This window comes from Primulina huaijiensis, unplaced genomic scaffold (genome assembly GCF_012295235.1).
Source record: "Primulina huaijiensis isolate GDHJ02 unplaced genomic scaffold, ASM1229523v2 scaffold33709, whole genome shotgun sequence".
NCBI lineage: Eukaryota > Viridiplantae > Streptophyta > Magnoliopsida > Lamiales > Gesneriaceae > Primulina > Primulina huaijiensis.
In genome coordinates this window covers 1-14609 of record NW_027357870.1, presented here as the reverse complement: position 1 = coordinate 14609, position 14609 = coordinate 1, and the positions used below count along the sequence as shown (strand labels likewise).

At 31.4% G+C, this 14609-nt stretch overlaps 1 pseudogene; it reads right to left on the bottom strand.

The window, feature by feature from the left end:
- The window catches only part of LOC140968226 (LEAF RUST 10 DISEASE-RESISTANCE LOCUS RECEPTOR-LIKE PROTEIN KINASE-like 2.1), a 16978-nt pseudogene extending 7973 nt beyond the window's left edge, over positions 1-9005 (bottom strand).
- Between the last annotated feature and the right edge of the window lie 5604 nt (positions 9006-14609).

The following is a 14609-nucleotide window of genomic DNA, read 5'->3' as shown; positions in this document are numbered from 1 at the left end:
AAAGTTATCTGAAGGCTTAATGAAAAATATTGATTATATACTTTTTAAAAAATTGTTATTTTTCATTAAATAATGTGAAAATTAATTTATCTATGATATATAATTCTAAAAGCAAAATGTAAAAAAGTTTCGTAAGAAGTTAAATAATATTTAAATTGAATATTACATGTTATATTTTACTAATCGATTACGATAAATTGGATCAATCAATTTTATTATTTCATTAGTTTTGATAATATTTTGATGAGTTAATCACAAATATTTTAAATTAATAATTATTTGTCATTAGTGTGATTCACTTATATAAATTATGATTTATGCATTTATAAAATTCATAATTTGGTTGATTTTTAGGTTATTATACCTTATATATTCAAAAAAAAATTATATATTCAAACATCACGTATAAAGCATAATAACCAAAAAAATCAACCAAATTATGGATTTTATCAATGTATAAATCATAATCTACATAAGCGAAACATATTAAAGACAAATAATTATCAATCTAAAATCACTGTGACTAATTCATAAAAATAATATTAAAACAAATGAAATAGTAATACTGATAATAATATATAACTCATAATATTTAATTAAAAGGATAAAATATTTAAATATATTATAAATATGAGTTATTTGATAAAATTAAAATAAGAGTTACATTACATTCTTGAAGTGTGTATGGAATGTTAATTTTTTTTTAAAATGAAATATGACATAATTAAATATTATAATGAGAAAAAAAGTCAAAAACATAAAACCATAACCATAAAATGTGGTTAATTAGTATTAATTAATAGACAAAGTGTAAAATTACAACATATGTTATTTGATAATGAAAATATATCCAAACATCACGTATAAGGCATAATAAACTAAAAATCAATCAAATCATGGACTTTATCAATGCATAAATCATAATTTCATAATTTACATAAATTAAGCACACTAACAATAAATAATTATCAATTTAAAATATCGAACTCATAATATTCCATTTAAATAATATTTAAACGCCTACATAATTTTTTTACTTTTGTTTTTAGGATTTTATATCATAGATAATTAATTTTGTATCAGAATCGATCTTCTATAAATTACATTGATCATTATTAATTTCTTGCTAAATATAATTTTAAAATAATAAATAAATCAATATATGTAATGGAATACACATTTAAATAAGATTATATGGTAAATATCAAATAAAATCTAATAAACTCATAAAATAATTATTAAATATAAATTTTATACTAATGGGATGATTTTCAGATAAAAAATTTGAAATATAACCAAAGAAATAAACTTGCATAAAAAATGATATTTTTTGTTTATGTTGAATTAGTTAGTTTGATTTCAAAATCATTAAAAATATTAAAAGAATATATATTTAACTATTATACTTATAAAAGTGTAAAAAGAATAACAAAGTTTTACATTGTACATTTTCTACTAACCCCTTAAATTGTTTGTTGTTAGATTTGCACGGAAATTTTCTACACAATTTATGAGAAATCTATGTATTAAAAATGAATATATGTTTGATAATAAAAATATTTTTTTTTATCTATATACCTACAAAAGTGTAGATCATTGGTCATATTTTCCAATTGTCAAAAAATAAAAATGACCTCCTCATCAATACAAACCCAAAAGTTCAATAAAGATATATATGTAAATTTCTAATTGTTGTAAGAGTAAAAATGAAATATCAAAATTTTTTATTTATTCCATCTAATATATAATTAATTAGTAGCCTAATTATTCCACATAATATATAATCAATAGTCTAACAAATGCTAATGAATTATCACAACAATATATATTGATTGTAGTAACTTATATCACTTCAAGAATAAAATATAACTCCTATATTAAATTTCTCAAATAATCCATCTTTGTAGGACCGAGTGCTTACCGCTTTACCAAAAGCTATAGCTAGTAGTAATAGTGCAACTCAAATCTTTTAAACCGCATAGCAACTCAAGCACTACGGTTCGATCGCTCTACCAAGCAGGGACAATTATTGCACCCAACAATCTCCCTCCCAATAATTGCACTCCTTGCAATCAATGGGAATCGAACCCGCGACCTTCGCTCTGATACCAATTGTAAGACCGAGTGCTTACGGCTTTTGTAATGGTGTAACTCTAATCTTTTAAATCGCACAGCAACTCAAACACCATGGTTCGATCGCTCTACCAAGCAGAGACAATTTTGCACCCAACAATCTTTATACTTAAATATTTTATCATTTTAATTTTCTCTCTACATGTTATTTTATGATTTTAATGCAATTTTTTAATTATATTTTAGTCTAATATCTAATTAAGTAATAAATTATAGTATCACAAGAAGATATAAAAAAAAATTATATATGCAATAGTACAATAACATGGTAAGTGTATATATAATAATATAATAATATGAAATTTTATGTTATATAATAAATTATAATTAGCATAATATATAGAATCAAATGAACTAAAACAATTTTTAAAAATATATCCAAACATCACGTATAAGGCATAATAAATTAAAAATCAATTAAATTATGGACTTTATCAATGCATCAATCATAATTTCATAATTTACATAAATTCAGCACACTAACGATAAATAATTATCAATTTAAAATATCTTGACTAACTCATCAAAGTAACATCAAAACTAATGAAATAATAATATTTATAGTAAAATATAACTCATAATATTAAATTTAAATAATATTTAAATGTCTACATAATTTTTTTTACTTTTGTTTTTAGGATTTTATATCATAGAGAATTAATTTTTTATCAGAATCGATCTTCTATAAACTACATCGATAATTATTAATTTCTTGTTAAATATAATTTTAAAATAATAAATAAATCAACATATGTAATGGAATACACATTTAAATAAGATTATATGGTAAATATAAAATAAAATCTAATAAACTCATAAAATAATTATTAAATATAAATTTTAAACTACCGGGATGATTTTCACATAAAAATTTGAAATATAACCAAAGAAATAAACTTGCATAAAAAATGATATTTTTTGTATATGTTGAATTAGTTAGTTTGATTTCAAAACAAATAAATAAATATGTTAAAATATCAAATGTAAAAGCTTGAATACAGCACAACGAAATGCATTCTCTACAATAATTGATTGTTTATATGCACAAAAAAATGGATTATTCTTTGTCGATTGACATGGAGGAACAGTGAAAACTTATTTATACCGTGCTTTATTGGCCAATCTAAGATCAAGAAAAATGATAGCACTTGCTACAGCAACTTCAGGAGTTGTGGCATCTATATTGCAGGGTGGTCGGACAGCCCATTCACGATTTAAAATTCCCATTGACTTGCATGATAAAAGTTATTGTACAATATCGAAACAAAGCGGACTTGCAGAGTTATGTAGAAAAACACATTTAATCATATGGGATGAGGCACCGATGGCAAAACGGTTAGCAATTGAAGCAGTTGACAGAAGTTTACGAGACTTAACAGGAATCCAGAAACCGTTCGGTGGAAAAGTGGTCGTTCTTGGAGGTGATTTTATGCAAGTTCTACCAGTTGTTCCTGAAGCATCTGTTCAAGAAACGATTAATGCAAGTTTGGTGAAATCGTATTTATACGAACAAATTTATCATCTAACTCTTTCAGAAAACATGCGAGCAAGATCAGATCCTTTGTTTAGTGATTTCTTCCTACGTGTGGCCATCGGTACTGAACGTTCAGATGCGGATGGCAATATCAACATTCCAGATGATATGATTATAAAATATGATGATGATTATTATGATGAAGATTCCTCTGAACAAAAGCTTATTGATCATATTTTCCCAAATCTAGAGAAAAATTTCCAGTCGGCTGATTACATGACAAATAGAGCTATACTTGCATCAAAGAATGAGTATGTTGACAAGTTGAACGATAAAATAATTCAATCATTCCCTGGTGAGACCAGAACTTTCACAAGTTTTGATGAAGCAGTTGATGACACTCAAAATTTTTATCCACCGGAATTTCTCAACTCATTAACTTCAAATGGCATGCCTCCTCATCGTTTGGTTTTGAAAAAGAATTGTACAGTTATGTTGTTGAGGAATCTCGATCCATCAGATGGCTTGTGCAATGGGACAAGAATGATATGTCGAGGATTCCAAGATAATGTCATCCACGCAGAAATCATAGTTGGCCATCATACCGGAAAACATGTTTTCATTCCGAGAATACCTATATCTCCTGCAGAAAATGAAGGCTACCCTTTCCAATTTAGAAGAAAGCAATTTCCAATTCGATTGTGTTTCGCAATGACGATTAATAAAGCACAAGGACAAACTATACCATTCGTTGACGTATATTTACCCCAACCTGTATTTTCACATTGACAATTGTATGTTGCACTATCTTGAGGTACCTCAATGGCAAATACAGAAGTCTTAATTAAGCCAAGCACAAACACAAGCATTGGTGACACATGGACGAGAAATGTGGTGTACCATGAAGTTCTTGCTCGAGGTATTTACTTTACGTTTTTCCAATAAAATATGAAAATCTACATTTCCTTTTTGACGTGATGATTTCTAATATAGGGAACATTGTAGTCATTTATAAGAATTTATTTGCTTACAACTGAACTAAATACCCAAATGCTTTTGCTTTCGATGTTCAGAAACAGAGGACAACTATCACGATCATGTGTCATCGTGAACTTCAACAAACCCAAGAAGGTAAAAATATGAACTTATTTTGTTCTTATTTCATTTCACATATACAAAAGGAATATTTATTTCTTTTCCATCATGACTAGGAGTGTCAAAATGCGACACGACCCGTCAACCCGACACGACCAAACACGAAAAAAATAAGGTTCGGGTTGGGGTTTTCGGGTTCGGGTCGGGTTCGGGTTGGTTGAGCTCGGGTTAGTGCTAGGTTAGACGGGTTTCGGGTTGGGTCGGGTTGACCCGAAAACTTTTTTTTAAAAAATATTACCTATATTTTTATATATTGTATGTTTGAACAAAATTTATTGTATATTTATNCGGGTTAGACAGGTTGAGTCGGGTTAGACGGGTTCGTGTTCGGGTTGGGGGTTTTCGGGTTCGGGTTGGGAAAAAAATAAAAAAATTTCGCGGGTTGACCCGAAACCCGACCCGATTGACACCCTTAATCATGACTGATAAACAAATTGTTTTTAAATTACAAATATATAATATCTTCCCAAACTACAAATGATATTATTTCACTTAACTTTCAAAAAATGTTATTTCCCATATGTTCAAAAATTCATTGTAATCCACCGACACAGTTCAATTGAAATCCACATATACTACTATGATATTTCTAAACCCACAATGCACCGAATCAGAGAACTTAAATATATGGTGAGCAAATTGAATTCTATTATTTCCCTGAGCATCAATTTTTTAATTTGTACGCATGCCTATAATAATTGCAATTTAGAATGAACCAAGTTAATAAGAGTGTTGATAATTTAATCTGTGAAAAAACATATTGATTACGTAATAACAAGTCGAACATTCACTTTAATTTGTTGTAACATCTTATAATCACATTTGTTTATTACTAATACTTCTTGTTGTTTTCGACAAATAGGCTGAACTCGGGTTGTAAAGACCACAATCTCGATGATTTGTGGCTGGCTACTAAACTGAAATGTCCTAAAGAAATCACATCAATCAATTGCTCAATGAACGCAAAAATTTAACCGAGGTAAGAGAAAAAGTTCACAATTTTTTCATTTTATTGCACTAATTGTTTCTCCCATTTATCAAAAACACTAATTTTATTTGGTTTATCGAATGTATCGATCTTATGTTCTAATGAACTAGAACACATACTACTCTTTCAAAGAATGTGTACTTGAAGTTGAAAACAGGTTGAACCCTTGGTACGAAGCTTGTAACAATTGTTCGAGGGCAATTATTAAAAAAAAGATGCGACAACTTGTACCAAATGCGTTCATATACTTGTCGAAGCAGTGCCGAGGTATAAATCCATCATATTTGTTTTTTATTCATGAAATAATAACATACATTTATATTTTTTTTATCATATTGCCATATGCACAGCATCGAGTTACGATAAATGTCAAAAAAGACAATGACTGTAAAAAATTACAATATTTGAAGACGTAGCTGCTGCTTTTATTGGTTGTTCAGTGAAATACTATATCAAGTCAGTCGCTGAGGTTAGTTTAATTTAAACCAAATTACTACAAATATCACCTAAACTTTAAAACTCTATAACTAACTTGTGTTTGGTTTTGTGTAGGATGCAAGTGCTTCGCCATGTTATATGGCCCTTGAAATGCCAGAAAAGGAGGAATACAACTTTCTTTTCAAATTTGCTGAAAAAACTCCGGCCAATAATGCAACTTATTCTATTATAGTTTAAGGATTTCAAAAGCTGCAAAAGCACAAATCAAGAAAATTCAAAGATGCCAATGCAAAAGCTCAAATTCAAATTGAAGATGATGAAAAAATTGCTACTTTTATAAAGAGGAAAAACATCAAACATAGTTCTATGTCCAAGACACGAAGCCAACGAAACAACAAAAAATTAGCTGATGATGCCAAAAGAAGTACCCACATACTGACCTTTAGTTGGATCGAAATGGTATATTCATAAGTAAGCAGTTTGAACAGGTCATCACTCGAATTCTCAGTAGCTTTTATAGGAAGTTGAATCGACCAACATTCTGAAGGGAGAAGGAGATCAGTCTATAATATACTGTAAAGTCTTTGCAACCCGAGTATTTTTTTTTTGTAATTTTCAAGATAATCTTCCACGCTTTTGCTATGAGTGGAAGTTGCATTACATTTGAAGAGGGTGGTGAGGTTTTGGGAGATCTTGAATGAAATAGAAGGAGTAAAAGGGAGAGAAATATTTTCGTAAGCATAACAGCTACGTTTATGCAAATGAGACTGAAGCATTGTGTCTCGGACCAATTCATCGGACGAGATATTTAGTTTCATATATAACTTCGTACCACATCAAGTCTTCCTGGTGTCGAAGAAGAATTACATTAATCAACCTCGATAATATTCCAGCAGTCGGGGGCCGGTCGAGCTCGGTGAAAGGATACTCCAGTGTCCCAAGATCTTTACAAGGGAAGTATTTGGGGCACTTGTAGGCATCACAAAATTTGAGAAGCCAAGGATGAAATACGAAGAAAAAGACTAACAAATTGTAAAAGGCCATACATAGACGAGAAAATGGAAATGGAGCCAAGATTTTTATATTTCGGTGGTCTACTTTTGGAACAGTTGTTGTTTGTGCTACACACACGGTAGTTGGACTTGGAACATCTTTATGGAAGACCCACCAAATAAAATTAGTTTTGAGATATTGTAAAGACAATATTTATTATGCTTTATGATATAAAACAGATTGTTTTCGAGATTTTATGCCCGTAAGGCTTAAAATTATTTGATAGTTCAATCACTGACTTTTGAATATATCGTTGGCGTCATGTTGTGGAAATCGGGGTGTGACAGATTCAGACGATATTTTAGGAGATAACAACATTGGATAACACATCATTCCATTGAAATATTATGAGATTTAATTCATTAGATTTATTATTATCGATTATCGAACCATGCATACTTTGCAAATGGAATGATTATATGTTCACATAACGTGTAAATATGTGTGCGTATTACTGTATATCTGTGTGTTTATACACACACACACATTCATAGATATGCGTTCAAATATTAAATTAGCTTTTTCAAGGAATTTTTGGAGTTGTAGAAGTGTGTGTGCTGAGATTATCAAATCAAAGATCTCGTTATAAAATTTGAAGTATTTTGGTGTCAGAAGAGTTTTAAGTTACCGCTTTGCTTGTTTATTTTAAGAACAGTTAAAAAATAAACGTTTTAAATTTTATTTCAATATTATTTTGTTGAATTTTATACTCGTAAATGAGACCCATGAAGTAGAAAAATAGTGACAATATCAGAATTAACCGAGAAGAGTCTGCGTTAAGCACGAAAGGAGACCACCAACCAGTCTTTGGTTTTGGTTAGTAAATAAACATCCAAGAAAAGGGTAAATTACTTACCGCGTAGGCAACTCGCGGAATGAGGACGGTCATGGCAAAAACACATGAACTTGTAAGAAGTTTCATCAAATCCACAACCCCCTCCACTTTTTTCGCATGTGTCACAATCGGCTGATGTCCAGTTCAATTCAAATCCCTTCCTCGCAACCTCAAGAATATCTCCAATTCCGCCGTTTCCACTGCCCGATTGGCCGGCCCCATCCACCGGCAGCAGAATGTTTCTTTGGCAATCTTCCAGCGCAATTCTGATCAGGTTTTCATCTCTACCATCATCATAAAATGCCAAGTCCCAGTTACCACAGTCAACCTGGTACCTAGACAGATTATTAGTTAATGTCTCCCGGCAGTCTCCGAACAAACGGAGATGTGTTGCATCTACATAATCGAACTGGGGCTGCGTATAAAGCGTGCTGTTTCTAATTCCTGGGAGACAGCTGCTGGAATTTGAGTTTAAAACAGCTGAATCAATCACACGAAATTTCCGGTTTCTATAAGAAATTCCCTCGATTACATATTCGTTTCCGGGTAATTCAAGAACTGGGGATCCAAGATCGCTGCAGTTTAGCATAAATCCAGGGAATCCACAGTAGGCTTCCTGCAGGCCTTGAATATAGAACGGAAAGCTTATGTTCAGGCCGCCACAAAGGACCGGTACGCTGCAGGCTTCATATCGGTCATCGGCGCCGGAAGATCTTTTGGATAAGATGATGAGACAGAATATACTGAGACTCAAATATATGAAGAAATCATGCATGGTTTTTGGGTTCACGGGATCAAATTCTCTCGAGTTTTAATTCGAAACAAAAATAATCATCATCTTAAAGAAAAAGTAAAGGAACTCTGGTGTTCGAAGTGGGTTGACTAGGTCATGTAAAACTGTACATGTGTTTCCGAACGCCGAACTTTGAAGTAGCCCCAAATGAAAATGTATTAACTTTGGTCATATAAATTGTATTTTTCTCTATTTTTAGTTTTATAAGGGTAAATTTGTATTTTTAATTCGTATTATTTTTTTTTCATTTCTTGTAATTTTTTCACTTTCACCGAAAGACACGACGGACTCGAACAGAAAAATCAAAAAAGAAAAAAAGCATAAAAGTTAAATGATTAAAAATGAAAATTCATTGTGACAGTATTAAAATTGAAAAAATACAGGTCAACGTGAGTAAAAATATAATTTCATTATTAAAAAAATAAATATAAACAAAATTAAATTACAAAACCAAAAACCTAATCTTTTCGAAACCAGCAATTGTGGTATGAGTTGCCTCGATTGACCAAGCTCCTTTTACAATGGAACTTTTTGACTGGTGCTTGAGTCACTATTTTTTTTTTCTTTATGATGATGGAACCGCACTTGATTGATCAATTTATTTAATTTAAAATTTTGCTGCCACCGTAAAATTTTATAGTTGAGAAAGTCTTTTATGAGACGGTTTTACGAATTTTTATTTGTGAGTCGGGTCAATCCTACCGATATTCACAATAAAAAGTAATACTTTTAGCATAAAAAGTAATATTTTTTCATTGATAACACAAATAAGAAATATGTCTAACAAAATACGTACGATCTGTGAGACCGTCTCACACAAATTTTTAATTTTATTATAGTTTGCCTTGTCGACACCACCGTACCCTGAACCCTCGCTTTGCGAAATATTTAACAATATAATATTACATTATTCACTTTTTTAATAAAATATTACATTATTCAATGGTGATTGGTGCATGAGTACGTGCTCATTAAAATAGAAATATTATAATATAAAATTCTAACGTAGATGCCTACATATTATGGTTCACGCAAATATCAATTCAATTAAAAATAATAATTTTGAAATATTTATCAAACGTTATTACATTATTCATTGTGTTGAGTAAAAATTGTTAGATTATTTTATTAAATCTATAAAATTTATAAAATAATTTATTTGTGATCAACATATTTTATTAAGATAAATAGGAGAAACGTCCTATATTTTTTTAAAAAAATAAGTCAATAATATTATCTGTATTAAGATGTGAATATCTTGATATTTGATTTGTCATATTTTGGATATATATTTTAAGGTCCAAAATTAAGACGACGTAATCTAACGGCATGCAAATCTAAGAAATATGAAAAATAGCTAATTAATTGATTTTAATTGCTTAACTGATTATGTGACATGCATGATTATATGCTAAATAGGATTTTATTATCATTATGCATAAAAATTTATTTTTAAGGATTTTTCAAGTTGCGATCGAGGAACGGAGACCGAGGGCTGAAAAACGTAAAATATTTTTATTAAATAATTAATTTTAATTATTAAAAATATGAGTGATGCCTTTCCATATTTTTGAAAATAAAGGGCTTTGAGGTGAGTTTATACGCCGAGACGTAATTTTTATCGGTGTTGGTTTTTCAACAAAAATGCAAACGTTTTGACAACCCGACTATTAAATTCACAAACCTTATTAAGCAAAGTATTTTTATAATTTTTAGTTAAAGATTGATGGGACTAAATTGTGTGCTATTGGGCCTAAGCCTTGTTAGTACCTAATTAAGTATTTAAATATATATAAACCCTCCCCAAACCCCTACATAACTCACGCCACACACCACCATCAGATTTCACAAATTCTCTCCCAAACACACGGCCACACACTCATATTTTGAAGTAGAATTTTCGGATATCAAGGGGAAGCATCATAAGCATCGTCTCCTCGTCCCCGCTCTTCGTCGTCAACGTATAATCGTGCGTTTAAAACGCAAAGGCACGCCATATATATCTTTTTCTCGTTTATCACATCGTAGTATCGTTTTAATTATCGTTTGTATGAAAAGCATGTATGCATATTATTATTTTCGAAATATTGATCACCCATACGTTCATCTCATGATTTCATGTCTGTCCAAACTCATGTTTTGATGTTATTCTAGAGGCTGCCATGATTAGGAAAAGGTTAAAGGGGATTCCTTCATGTTTTATAAAGTCCAAACGTGCACCCTAAAGATCACAAAATCGAAGGAGACAAGCAACTAAAGCTGGAACCGAATGGTACTGTCATGGGGTTTGGGTGATCGAGTTTCCTTTGGTTGGGGGTTAGCTTGGTCTTGGCTAGGGTCAGGGCTCGGCCAGTGTCTGTCATGGGTTGGGAGGAGAGGCCTAGCCATGCTAGGACTCGAGTTAAGGGCTGGGGAAGGAGTCCTAGCCACGCTAGGACTTCCACCCGAGGGCTTCACTTTAGGACATGTCTTGTCATTCTGACAACTGTTCTGGAATCTTTTCTCTTTTCAGCTTTGCTTCAACGTCCATTATTGTACCTTTGTCTGTGAGGTAGCTTGTAGCTTGAATATTTGCATTTAACTGGATTCCATTTAATAGTCTCGTCGTGACATGCGAACAGATAAGTTACAACTGATGCTTCTGAACTGGTATGATGAAATCAGTTTGGACTGATTTCACTCTTTCAATTCTTTTGTTCAGCCGAGTTCTTCATCAATTGAACTCTTCATCAGCTGGCCAAGCTTCTGAAGGTCTATTGCTGAACCACCTATCATCTGGCCAATCAGTTGAACTATTCTTTGATATATCAGTTGAATTGGTTCAGTTTTGACAATCAGTTGACGTCTTGACAGCTTCAGTTTTTGCTTCGAGAACTGATCAGTTTGGGATCTAATCAGTTTCAGCTTTCTGCACACTAGATAAATTTGTGAAAAACAAAATAATAAGTTTTTTTAACATCAAAATCAAGATTATGAACATGAAATGTTCCAACGCGTTATTAGTGAGTGAATGATCATTTGACCTAAAGATATCAAAATTAAGATGTTTAAAGATCATGTAGTAATAATGGACTTGGTTCCATTATGATTTTGTGATACATACATTTTTTTTCAAAATTCGTTCCGTTATAATATTTCTCATATTCATTTGTATAAATATTTAGTTTTTTGAGAAAAATATCGATTAAATTGGGCCTTAAATGAATCGTTGGTTTTATTCATTAAGTCGTGTACTAAATATGGTACATGTAATACATATAAGATAATATTCAGTAGAAGAAGATCTATCATCATGATTCATGTTTTTTGTTTATTAACTTAGGATGATTATGTAGACCAAGTAGAAGAATGTTGAATTAATTTATTAAGTCCATAAAATAATTTATTTATGATCAACATATTTCATTAAAATAAATATGAGAGATATATCACATTTAAAAGAAAATAAAAACAAGAATATTATATGAATTAAGATTATGCATATTTTGATATTTGATTTATCATATCACGGATAAAAAATATCAAGATTTGTCAACTCTCAAGTATTTCTATGATGGTTAGAGAAGATCAATAAATAACGGTATACATGTGTTGGGATCGAAAATAAATTAAGAGAGGGTGAATAAATTTATCTAAAACATATTTAGGTCGGGTTAGTTGAAATTCTGTTCTTGTCAGTTGGGAATTCAATAAATCAATCAGTATGAATTGTGCGGAAGTAGGCTTACTGAAACTAGTTGAACAAACGACTTATCAAAAAAATCAATTGGGTTTGTTCAATAGTAGTAAGGTAGGTGGATTGAAAAGTAAATGAATACAAAATTGTTTCTGTAATGCCCGGTTACTCGTACAAATGATAATGATACGTTTATGCCGTTTATCATGTAGCTCTTTAGTTCATTAGATTTCACATGATAATTGAAGTATCAATATTGAGATTGAACATGATTTTTATATTGTCCATGGTTTATTGAATACCAATATGTGTATAAATAATTATAGTAAGATGTGTAGGTAGAAGTAGTGTAATGAAGTTGGTATAGCAATGCAAGAAATGAGATGAAAATACAGCAGTTCTTACGGGTTTTAGCATAATGATTTGAATATTGATCCAAATTTTGTGAGGCCATAACCATTACAAAGCTAAGATATAATGCTACAACTTTCATGTTTTGGGTTTTGTCCAAATCATTGGGGAAGATAAGCCAAAAGCGCCCTGAAGTTTGTCGTGTGTATCGTCATTCCTACAATGACACATTTTGGTAGATTGAGCATACCTTTTTACCCAGACCTTCAAATGACATGAAATTAGTTGGAGATGCAAGAAAACACATAGGGCTACAACTTTTATGTTGACCTCTTTTGCTAATTCGGAAGTTAAAAATGAGTTTTTTGGCAGAATGTGGCGCGCATATGCGCCAAAATTCGCGCATATGCGCCGGATGAACAGCACGGGCAGCGCATATGCGCCCGGAAAGTCGCGCATATGTTCCCAGCACTCTGAAAAAGATAAATGTCGAGTTTTCTAGCACTTTCCTTCATTCTCACCTTCTCTAACAGCATAAACTCGAAAGAAAACCTAGAAAACTTCCTCCAAATGCTTTCTTCTTCATTCCTTTCATCACTTTGAGGTAAGAACTTAGTTCTCCATCACAAGAACTTCATAAGGGTGTAAGTTTTCCTCTCTTTTGGTTATTATTAATGTAGAGGATCAAACTTCACCTAGAATAGACATAGTAATTGAATTATTGATACGTTTGACAGCATAGGAACAAGAAACATCGTCTCAAACCAGTATTCGTACGCTTGGACTGTAAGTTGGCATGTTCTTGAAGTAATACATGAGTAATATTATGATTTCAAATACTTCTCATTGATTATTGATATATGTACATTGTTAGTATGTTTATTGATGAAAACATAGCACCATATTCCATTGTTATGTATTAAATTTGAAAGGAACTCATGAATATTGAAGATGGGTGCTATGTCATGAACATGAACATGGATATGAAAGGAAAATGACTGATTTTACATGATATAGAGCTTGTTGACATCATGGGTGGTTTTAAGTCCACCAAACCTATTGGCCAATATATGCTCATGGGGCGTGGGGTTGCCAAAGGTTGCTCCCTGACGTCCAACACAGTAGTAGCTATATAATGAAGCAAGCACGGTAGTACAGGTCAACCAATGAGGCTCAAGTACAAAAATGAACATGAATATATGCTATGATATGACATGGTTTAAAGATTCATTGTTGTCACGACTTGATACGTATGTTCCTTCGATGCATATTGATACATACAAGTGCCAACTTATTGAGTTTTATAAACTCACGTAACTCATGTGTTACAGGATCAGGTAGTGGAGAGACGTAGGATGCCGGTTCGCCAATGGATGCTTGTGACGTGCTTAACCTCGACAAGAACCGGGACTTCTTATTGTATAGCTTCCGCATATGTATTGTACGAAAATATTTCAGGGTTTAAAACAAGTTTTACAATGCTTATGTCTATGTGTATGATGATACAGAATATGTTTGAATGTAAGAATACGATTATATGTATGTGTTGATGTTGATGTTGATGCTTGAGTTGAGTTTTTGGTTTTTACAAGAATGTAGGGACATCATGCCAAAATTTTTATAAACCTTCAAAGTGATGCCCCTTGTTTGATTTGCTTCATACCACTATTATATCAGTCAAACCTATTTTGATTATGGTAATTATGCTAAGTA